General features: G+C 32.6%; 1 long non-coding RNA gene across 1 annotated transcript; it reads right to left on the reverse strand.

The window, feature by feature from the left end:
- Window positions 1-5,162, reverse strand: LOC142632091 (uncharacterized). The gene is made up of 4 exons (XR_012843727.1): window positions 4,866-5,162; window positions 3,121-3,251; window positions 455-820; window positions 1-305 (listed from the first exon to the last, which is right to left on the reverse strand). It is a non-coding gene; the product is annotated as an uncharacterized LOC142632091 (long non-coding RNA).
- Window positions 5,163-11,065: the final 5,903 nt, after the last annotated feature.

Here is an 11,065-nt window from a genome sequence, read left to right on the forward strand (position 1 = left end):
AATATTAATATAGAAATATATTATCAAATACATAACATTGTCTATAACAACCACCATAAGATTAACAAAAAAGAACATGGTCCTTTGAAGAAAACAACTGCTCAAATTAAGTTAATACTATAATCAAAGTTCTAAAGTCCTTAAAAATATCATTTAACAATTGCAAAAAATGCGGTTGTTCTTCCTTAGTTCTATGTACACAAAAAAGTCCTTGAACACCATGATAAAACTTATAAGCTGCTTGGTTGATAGGATGCGGTTGATGATTTTTGGAGAATTGGAGATCGTTGGACCAGAGGAACATCCTACATATAAATCATGATTACTCAATAAATGCGTATAAATGGAAAAGAATGACAAGAAAATATTACTAAGGCGAAAATGGGAACAAGTTAAATGAAGACATGTCTCTTATGTTTTAAACCTTTAAAAGTCATTTTAAAATTTATCATACTTGAATGCATTGTGAAGAAATTTGCTGTATTTGTTGAAGCATGCTAGCCATTCTTTGCTCAATTTCTTTGAATTGACTAAGTGTTTCCTTCATTTCATCAAAACTTGCCAGTTTCTCCTCTATAGTAGCCAAGGAAGCCTTCAGTTGTGCAACTTCGTTGTCCCTTATTTGACTTAATTGTATTTCAATGCCTGTGAGAGCACTCTTGCTACTTCAACCACTTGGAGTTGGACCAAATCCTACCCCACGAATACGACCTTTACACTCTTTACCCATCACTTTGGCAAACACATCATCTGTTGATCGTGCAATACTACCACTTGTGTCAGATGACTGCAATTAATTCGAAGGGTCAACCAACAATTCCTTCATTTTGTTTTGATATTTGGGTTTCAACAAAACAAAAAAAGTTAGAAATCATATAGTTAAAAAGAGTAACCAAACCAAGCATTTTGCTCATCAACATTTACTGGACTTAAGAGGTTGTATACTGAATTATATTAAAATATCAAACATACTATAATCTTATAAGAAATGTTTAAACACAAACTGGAACAACATTAGGCTAGTAATACACAAACGGTTGATATGTTGCATTTCTCATGAGAACTTCGGTAAAAATATTAAAATCAATCAAGAATCGATATGTTGCTTCGTAAATGCACATTGCAAAAGTAAACTTATAATAAACAAGAAACCATTTCAGGTAACAAACATCAAACCTCAATTAAAAACATTAAAGTCATTAAACAAAAAATAAAAATAAAAACATAAAAGTCATGGTTGTCAAGCATATGAACTGCCTTCGTACACAACATATACTTACATATATATAGGATGGGACAAGCAAACACCAATAAAATCCAGAACGATGCAAAAATTATGCACACAAAGTTAGAGAAACAAGCATCCAATCCTATTAGAGAACCCAAAATACAAGTGTACATCTCAAGCATATGAACTGCCTTTGTACACAACACATACATACATACATACATATATATATATATATATATATATATATATATGCATATATGATGGGAGCAAGCACCAATAAAACCTAGAACAATGCAAAAATTATGCATACAAAGCTAGAGAAACAAGCATCCAATCCTATTTTCCCAAAGAAAGTTGATGGGTCCCTTTTGAACAAAAAAGTCCTACTCAAGGAAAAGAGGGGTTTCCATTTGACTAATTCAAGACTTAGCAAACTATCAAAAAAATGCTTGTATCAAATTAGGAGTACACTTGTATATTGTCTTGAGATAGAGAAACTTGAGATGTGGCATGGATAATTCCTTTGCCTTGAAAGTATGTCTATCTTTCCAAAGACACCACATGATACATGACAGAGTTGTGATCCAAATATCCAAATATTCTCAAATTCCCTTTCCAAGAAGCCAACAATAAATTGCAAATAGTCACAATTCTACAGAGATGCATGTATTTTCCCTGCCCTCGGCTCCCAAATGCTTATGTTCTTTAGTTAATTGAGATTTTCCCATGTCCCTAGTACACTGCTTGTGAACATGCATGCTCTTTTCATTTTAATAAAACTTATATTTCTTCTATAAATATATATAAAGCTTATTGAGATTTTTCCAACAACACTACTGCCATAGAATACAAACAGACTTGCATATAACTATCCTTGTTACAAAAAGCAAGTAATAACTTATGCTCAGAAAGAATAATTGGAGAATAGTTAAAATCTTGCCTAGAATATATTATCCATCCCACCCTAGTTTCCCAAGTGCTTATTTTCTCTAGCACTATATTTTTCTTCAAATCAGTTTGGAGGAAAATTCTTCCAAACCATTAGATTTCAAATGAGCAAAATGGTGAAACCCCCACCCCCATCAGCACCACATTCACAAAATAGCTGCAAACATAACACCATAAAAAAAGGTAATGTCCTAGCCTTCAATACTTAAAATTACTTACCATTATATGTCTCAATGGACAATTGGTTGTTCTTAGTTTCTTTTCAATAAGAAAGCTTTCAAACTATGTAAATCACAAAACTTATATGCTATAAAGAGAGGGAATTGCATTATTTTCTACTATATAGATTACAACTTTTGAGAACGAATCTATCATATTAGTATTGTTTCAATGACTCTCAATTTCATGAAACTACACTGATTATTTCATCAACCAATTCTTTCACCTAGGAAAAAAGAAACTGCAACAGACAATTAAAATTAAACAAAAATTTTAGATCATATTTCATATAAACCAAATTTCAACAAAATTAATTGAAAAAACAGCGAGAAAGCTCAAAAGGGTTTCTTTATATCACAATAGTCAAGGTTTTCGAGAAACCCAACTCGTGAAATCGAACTAAGAAAGGAAAAAAGAACAGTCTTTAGCTTATGACACTGATAACAAAGAAAATCGATGCTCCATTTGCTTGCCAAGGAAATCCAAATTTTTAATCTTTGTAAAATTTTCACAATTTGGAAACTAACATGAAAGGAATGCAAAAAGTCCAAGCATCCAATTCTATTTGGCAACCATGACTTTTGTGTTGTGTACAAGGCAATTCATATACAAGTGTTATCCATGCCACATCTCAAGTTTCTCTATCTCAAGTCAATATACAAGCATACTCCCAATTTGATACAAGCATTTTTTGATAGTTTGCTTAGTCTTGAATTACTCACCGTTTTTACTTAACCTTGTGTTGAAGCTTTGTGCATTTCTTGGTTTGTTTCTTGATCCGCATCTTGTGTAGAAGCTCCTTCCAATGTGTGGGCATATTTGTCTTTCGCCTTACCATTTCAACTGTCAAAGTCTAAAATAAAAACAAGTATGTAAGCACAATGACAAGTAATGGTACAAGTAAAAATCCAATCTAACAACATCCAGTTCAGTGTATAACATTAAAAGTTTGGGTTGAGACATTACAACCCAAACAAAAGAAAAAAAAGAAAGAATAAAGGAAGCAAGTAGGCAAGGCATATGCTTGCTTGCCAACATTTTCACTTCACCTAGGTAAGCCAATGCAACTCAAAAGACCAAAACAACTATAATTTCTAGTCTTAGTTTAGTTTAAGAAGATCATTCTCCTAAGATGCAGCTGACAATAGATTAAAAGTGTCAACACAATAATATAGTGTGTCTGTGTGCATCAACATAGCTTTGACTAAAATGAGATCAGAAATTATAATTGGTAGAGAAAGCAGTCAATATTTGATGATTAATTATGCATATCAACCAAAATCAAGATAAAACAAATACAAGTAACAAAAAAGACTCAAGCATAGCAGGGAGTCCTGCAGTAAATTTAGATATGACTTAATGACATAGCATAATCTGGGTTTGTTATAAAAGAAATGTCAGGATTAGAGTAACTCTATATGGTAGAGTTTTCTTAAAAACTCTAGAGGATTATGATCCAAGTAAGACCAACTGATCACCATTGTTTGCGCACTTTAGCACAAAACAATAACACTGCAAACATTTTACTCCAAAGTAGGAAAAAAAATGAACTAACTCATGCTTATGCTTGATTTATGATGACCTATGAAAAATGATGCAAATGCCGTATGGTTTTGCCTTGGTAGAGCAAATAATGAGTTTGATTTAAAGCTTCAGGATATAGATTGATTACCTATGCTCTTCTTTTGTAAGAAAACAAATGATTTCAGTTTTATTATATATAAATTTATAATGCAGGCACATTTAAATTGTGCACATGATGTGTTTACAATATTGCAACTACATAATCAAGAACAAGGATGACAGAGACCCAGAAATTCTAAAATAAAATATAAACAGATACTATTCCATATAAAATTTTCTAACACTCATTGTAAAGATAACAAGTTTTATCTTGAAATATAGATTACGCAATTATTTGAACTTAGAATCTCCATTTGAACAATTCAGGAGGAGAGTATATACATATATATTGCTAAAAGTTCTAGCACCTAAAAGTTTGTCTGTCAAGCAAAGACTTTTCAGTTTTTTAACCAAAAATTTCTCCTAAATAGCTGATGTAAGCGAAGGAACCTATACTATGCTTTTCAAAATTGGTACAATGTCCATCCTAAACTTCAAATGGAGAAATGTTCTCCTTAGTTATTGTTAATAAGCACTTTGCCAAACCATCCAAAAAATTCAAAAAAAAAAAAAAAATAGGAAGCAAAACAACAATAACTAATGCGGCATATTATTTAGTTTTTTTTTTTTTTTCAATAGCATTTACAAAGTTTGTCAGGAAACAAATAGAGTGGACATACTTACTGAGTGAACATAAAGGAAAATCCAAAAAATCTGCCAAACACATTATATACACACTACCAATTGGTTCTTAATATAAATCACAATAATGGAAATGAAAAAAATCAAATAAAAAACAACCAATTATATGTTATATAAAAAAAGAAAGAAAGAGAGAACTTACTAGGCAGCGCAGTTGGCACAATACTGGATTGGGGTTGCTAGGTGGTGGCGACAAGGTGGATTCAACGGTGGTTTCGACGAAGTGGATTGGGGTTGCTAGGTGGGTACTGAGTAAACGGTTTGATGGTGGTGGCGAGGTTGTTGTGGAGGCGGTGGCGGTGGTGGGGTTCACGACTGTGGGTCTGCGAGTTGGGTGTTTGGGTCGGCGGTATATATGGGTGTTTGAGCTGTGTGCGGCGGTCATAGTGGGTTGGATTTTGGGGTCCGTCTTCACCGGAGATGAAGAGAGAGAGAGAGAGAGAGAGAGAGAGTGAAAAGGCGCTGAAGGGATTTTGGTTAGAGCTGAAATCAGAGTTTGAGAGAGTGATAGTGTTTTTGGTTAGAGCTTGCAAAAAATGAAAAGCAAAAAAAAAAGGCCAGAAAAAATTAGAGGGAAAATTTGGACCAAATGCGGGCAATTAGAAGGTCTATATAACTAAAAAAACACGCCGCAAAATAGGCATCTATTGCGGCAGGTTTTTAAAGTGCCGCTATATCTAAGTTTAATGCCGCTAAAACACATATATTGCAGTGGTTTTATATATTGCTATTGTAGTATGCCGTAAAATACTAGAACTACTGTGGCAGTCCAATGGAATGCCGCAATATATCTCATGTACAACGGCGGTCCGAAAAAGCGCCCCAATATGCAACATATAGCGGCAGTTTCCGCCCCCGCCGCAAAAAACCTGTCGTAATAGCTCATTTTTCTTGTGGTGCATTGGATATGATGACTAAAAATATGACAAGTGAATTGATTTTTTGATTACTTCAAGTTTAAAAGTGAATAAAACTTAAAAGGTCATAAATAAAAAAAGTTCAAAATTGATGGAAAATATGATTATAATGATAAAAATAACTCAATATTAAATAATTAAATGGTTAGAATGAAACTATGTGGTTTGATATTTCTATAATAAACCGTCAGTCGTTTTTCATGGTTTTGAAAACTACGCTATTCACTATACCTCTAACTTCTAGACATTATAAGACACAGTGTCCCACCTGTTTAAATTAAATTAAGTTATGGGTTGAATCCATGAGACTCAAACTTGGGATTTCAGCCGCATGAGGTGTAACCTCAAATTCACTGTTCTAGGCTTCTAACTTCTATTTCTATGTCATAGACATTAACATTAGCCCTTGAAAAAAGGAAAGAAAAGAAAAGAAAGAAATTGAGATGGAAAGAATAAGGTTGGCATAGCCAGAACTTGAAAAAAAAAAAAAAAAGGTAAGAAAGAGGTTAATTTGCTTTAAGATTGTCATAAGTCAATAGCTACTAGCTAGTTCAGTATAACTAGAGCCTGTTGTGATAAATCATAAATCTCATGACTTGGATTTGGATTGAGTGAATACTGAATAGTACCCAATAAAAATTAGTTCTTATATAATGTGATAGACGTGGCTTAATTTGTTATCTTTTACTGTAAGAGAGTAAGACCCAACCTTCATACCAATACAACGACCAAAAAGGGAATCCTTTTGGTTCAAAACAACCCCCATTGTAGACATGAAACGGTGCTGTTGATCCTTGTGGTAAAATTATAAATTTAGGGATATGCATCAAACTCACAAATCTAATAAATCAATCCAATTTGACATCTTGAACTGATTTTTCATATCTTGATGGGTTGAAATTTTATTTTGAGCTTTGAGTCGAGTCCCTTTTGGGTTAATAATTTTTTAATAATTTTTTTAACTCATTTAACCCAATCTAACTTAATGTATATTTAAGTTTATCTTATTACTCATATTTTTTTAGTTTGATTCATTTTGATATTATGAGAATTATTTTTGACGAATTTGAAACTTTGAAATATTATTTAGGCATATTATATATGTGAATTTTAAAAATTTATTAAAGCACAACTTATACAAGGCATGGCAAATTTTAAGTACAATACAATGTAGATTGGGTTAGGTTTCTCATCAATGCGACACACCAACCACTAAGGTAAGCAACTTTTTTTTTTTTTGGAGAAACACTAAGGTAAGCAACCTGAATATGTCTTTTATGGAACTTATATTATATTTATTTTAATTTTAGAGGAATAATAGTTTTCTCTTTTTTATATATATATATATATATATATATATATATATATATATCTTATATTATATTTATAAATTTCACCTCAATCTATAGTATTTGATAATTTAATTAGTGATTTAGGAATTGTGTTTTTACATGTGATGATGAGAATGTACAGTTTGTTGAATAGAGTTTTATTTTAGAATTTAATGATTTTTATTTGAAAGAGTACTGAACACAATTTTTTTAAATACTTGTTTATACTTTAAGTTGTGAAAATTCATTTGAATTTTTTTTGAGGAACAAAAAGTTGTTTAAATTTTTTTAGATATCTTTCAGTAATTTTTGATAATTTTTACAAATTTAATACTTTCATTTGTATTTTAACTATTATTAAATTAATTTTGACATCATCATGGTTCGACTTGGTCCAACCATAAAAACCTTGAATCTCTTGGTTTTCTAGTTCTTTAATCGGTTCGATTTCAATACATTTAAATCCTATCATAATTTATGAAGAATATTTCTACAAGGCAAAAAGAGGCAAACTCAAGTTAGTCGTTCGACAACACCTCAGCCAACCAATGACATCCTAGTAGTCCAATGACACCCTAGTGTTCTTCGGTGCAAGTGTGTGCCTTCCCCTCCACATCTACATAGGTATGGAAACGCTTGTGTACTACGCCAAAAGATCCTCCCACCAACCCATATCATTTGAATATGGGAATTGAACTTCGGGAATCTCAGTGCCATTAATTCCATTCCTCCCATTGCGCTTCCTTTAAGAAAAGTGGTTACAATCTTGGGAACGGGGTTAGCTCTAAACCACTATATAAATACCAGACCTCCTCCATTCCAAGGTATGATGAGTGAGATTCCCTTATTCTTATTCTTCTAGAGCTCTTGGAGATTTTGTGAGGTACTAACTTAATTATCGGAGGGTCATCGACTGATAAGCCGACTCCACATTAATGCCTTCTGAGAGTATGTTCATCATTTTAAATTTTCCAGGGCTCTTTGTTTGGACTATCAACTCACTAACAATTTTTTGTGCATCGCCAGCATATATAGTTGTAGTTTGTATTGGTACTATAAAAACTCAATCAAGTAATTATTGGGCCACAATATAATCTTATGTGAATTAAGAAATTCCACAAAGGATATATTCAATTTTCAAAAACTATTATGGTCAGAATTTTAAAGCTAAGATATTAATTACTAGGGGTGTCAATTCAGGTTAGCGTGTCGGATTCGTGTCATGTTGAGGTAGAGTATTCGACTAAATGACTCAACCCTAACCCGACCTAATTAATAATCATGTCATGATCCTTCAACCCTAATCCGACCTATTAATAAGGCGGGTTGATTTGACCTAACCCATTTGACACGGTTTATAAACGAGTCGTGTTGGGTTGACACAAATGTAACACAACCCATTTCAACATACATAATATTAAATATAACATCCATCTAAAAATAATTTTTTTTTACATCCCAAAAGCAGTGCATATACTTCAAGTCTTCAACCCACATTCAAAATAATATAGTTCAATAAAAATATATCATTCGTCTAGAAATAAGTTCTTTACACTCTAAAAGAAGTGCATACACTTCAACTCAAATTCAAAATAACATAGTTTAACAAAAATAAAATAACATAGTTCAACAAAAATATAATATCCTTGGAACTTGCCAAATGCTAAGTATCAATATTGAAAGAATTGGAGCAAACAGTAGACTAATCCTGACTATGACTACAATTATCATCCATAGATTCGTTGTTGATTTTTTGTTGATGTCCAAATTCATAACATCTTCCACAAAGTCATCTAATATCATTTGTGCAAGTTCTATGCCAAATATATCCAAACCAAGAACGAAAACGGAAGTCAATTAACTCCCCATTCTCTTTTAAATAAAGCTTGCCCTCGAGCCTTGGAATATATAAAAGTATTAGTAGTTACAAAATATGATCATGCCTCAACAGTTTTAAAAGAAATACCCATCAAATTTATAGTTTATAAATTATCTCAATAAACCCACTTGCAAGAAATGCAAATGGTGTCCAACACTAATACAAACACCAAAAAAAAAAAAAAAAAAAAACACAGCACAAGACAAAAGCTACAACTGTAGCTTTAATCAACAATTAATATATCTCATATATTAATAACGGCACATGAGTTTAAAGTTTATAGAACAAAAATATTATGTAGAAAAAAGTACTACAAAATTTTGAAACACCAAGAAAATGGTTTTCTTTAATTCTAAAACTCACTAAACACATGAGAGAGAGAGAGAGAGAGAGAGAGAGAGAGAGAGAGAGAGAGAGAGAGAGAGAGAGAGAGAGAGAGAGAGAGAGAGAGCAATAACCGGTTTGAGACTTTGAGTTTGAGAATTAAGCGTGAATCTAAAAGATAGTAGAGTGAGTAGTCTTGGTACAAATACAATAATAATGGAAACAAAACAAAGAGAAACTAAATAATACGCTGAATATTATTAAATTGAAGAGATAAACACAACACTATTTGGACTGAAGCGCGACACTCGCTCTCTTTGAGGAGATTCAAGCCCTTAGTTGGCTAATTTTTGTAACCAGTGCAGACATTCTCTAACTTGTCTCCCCCAGGATACAACAGCCCAACAAATGTTGTATGGTTAGAACAGCTTCTGCACAAAGTGTTCAAGCTCAAAGCTCCACCAAAAGAACACCTTTCTTTGACTTGAAATCTCTCAAGTATTAAGGAGTATTATTGAATTCACTCTCTCACACAATACTTTTTGCTTTTAACTTTTTCTCTTCATTCACTCTTGATATGAAATTAGTCCATAGCATAGCCATATTTATAGTCTTCCAACCCTTCACATAACCTACATGTTATTTATTAACTTAGAAAACTTCTTAAATTTATTTAATCTAACTTACATACAAGTAACTCTTTCTTTAACAAATTTTATAACTCATCTCTTTATTCATCTTCAATTATTTTAAGTTTCGACATATTTAATTTAAAATGTACTAACATTCCCCCACTCATTTTAATATTAAATTTGGAAAATGAGAGATTACCAACCAAAGAGGGATTATTATGCATCATGAAGGTGCGCTCTGCATTGAACCTTCACTTAGTGAAACAACAATCTCTACTCCAGAATCAGTAGTGGTCTCCGACTTGAACTATGACTGCTTAAGGGAAATAAAGTATTATTGCTCACACATAATGATCCAAGTGTTGACATGAACTTTTATAGCTAGCACTTTACGGCCGTGTGTTGATCCCGGTTTCATGAGTGTATTTGAGATTAAGTCCAAATCTCATAGGGAGCGGCCTCACCCCCACACTCACATAGGTGAAATTTTGTCAAAGGTGCTCCTGTAATTCTGACACCCCACTCATAAGAGCTACAAATTTCATTAAGAGTGTTTTACTCAACCTCTCCACATTACAGGATAAATGCACTTACATCATAGGAATGAACAATTAAAAAATTATTTACAAAATAAATCATTTAAAAAATGAATAGTGCATTTCTTACGACCATCGTATGATTCGTTTTTCCAATTGAACCCAATTCTCAGGATCTCTGGTCCTTGGGTTGGGTATCCTCATACATGACTCATGATTCTATGGACTTTAGTCCCATCCCTTTCGATGTATTCCAAACCCTTTCTCTTGTTAAGGCCTTAGTTAATGAATCTGCAAGATTATCACAAGATTTAACATATTCTATATTAATGATGCCATTACTCAAATAAGATCTCACAGTACTATGTTTTCTTTTTATGGGTCTGGATTTGCCATTATAAAAATGGTTACGTACTCTACCAATTGTAGCAGTGCTATCACAATGAATTAAAATAGGTGGTATTGGTTTTTCCAAAAGAGGAATTTCATGCAACAAATCCCTCAACCAATTTGCTTCCTCACTTGCTGAAGCTAAAGCTATAAGCTCAGCCTCCATAGTAGAGCTAGCAATAATAGTTTGTTTTTTAGATTTCCAACATATTGCACCACCAACCAAAGTAAAAATGTAACCAGTGGTAGACAGAGAATCACTTGACAAAGTATTCTAGTCAGCATCACTGAAACCTTCAAGTACAACATGATATTTTCTATAAAACAAACCAT

The sequence above is a fragment of the Castanea sativa genome, chromosome 4 (assembly GCF_040712315.1).
Source record: "Castanea sativa cultivar Marrone di Chiusa Pesio chromosome 4, ASM4071231v1".
NCBI lineage: Eukaryota > Viridiplantae > Streptophyta > Magnoliopsida > Fagales > Fagaceae > Castanea > Castanea sativa.